General features: G+C 38.4%; 1 protein-coding gene across 1 annotated transcript in view; it reads left to right on the plus strand.

The window, feature by feature from the left end:
- The window catches only part of RGS7BP (regulator of G-protein signaling 7 binding protein), a 233,311-nt gene that overhangs the window by 628 nt on the left and 232,126 nt on the right, over positions 1–557 (plus strand). The gene's annotated exons all lie outside the window — the stretch shown is intronic.

Below are 557 nucleotides of genomic sequence, written 5' to 3' on the forward strand. Positions count from 1 at the left end.
TATATATATTATATACACACACACATATAGTTCTTGTTGTTGTTGTTAAGTGCCATCAAACCAGCTCTGATCCATAGTGACCCTGTATAGAGTTTCCTAGGAGTGACTGGTGTGCTTGAACCACTGACCTAGTGGTTCAAACCAACTTTGCAGTCCAGCACATTAACCCACAGTGCCACACTGCAAAATTTTAATAATGCAAAACTGGCCAGTATGAGGATAAACAAATACTTTCATATATAGTCCATATGCTCAGATTACAACTACTTTGGAAAGAAATTTCAAAGTATCACTCAGAAAATGTAAGTGTTCATCTTCTACAACTCATCAATTTTACTTTTACATATATATTTGCGGGGTATATACCTTATGTAAAGAAGAAGACTTAAGGCATTCTGAAGAATTTCATTGCAGCATTGTTAATATTGTTGTTGTTGTTGTTAGGTGCCATTGAGTCAGAAGCGACTCATAGCGACCCCATGCACAGCAGAACGAAACAATGTCCGATCTTGGGCCAACCTCACTACCGCTGCCACACTTGAGTCCATCAATGATGC

The sequence above is a fragment of the Chrysochloris asiatica genome, unplaced genomic scaffold, assembly GCF_000296735.1.
Source record: "Chrysochloris asiatica unplaced genomic scaffold, ChrAsi1.0 scaffold00318, whole genome shotgun sequence".
Lineage (NCBI taxonomy): Eukaryota > Metazoa > Chordata > Mammalia > Afrosoricida > Chrysochloridae > Chrysochloris > Chrysochloris asiatica.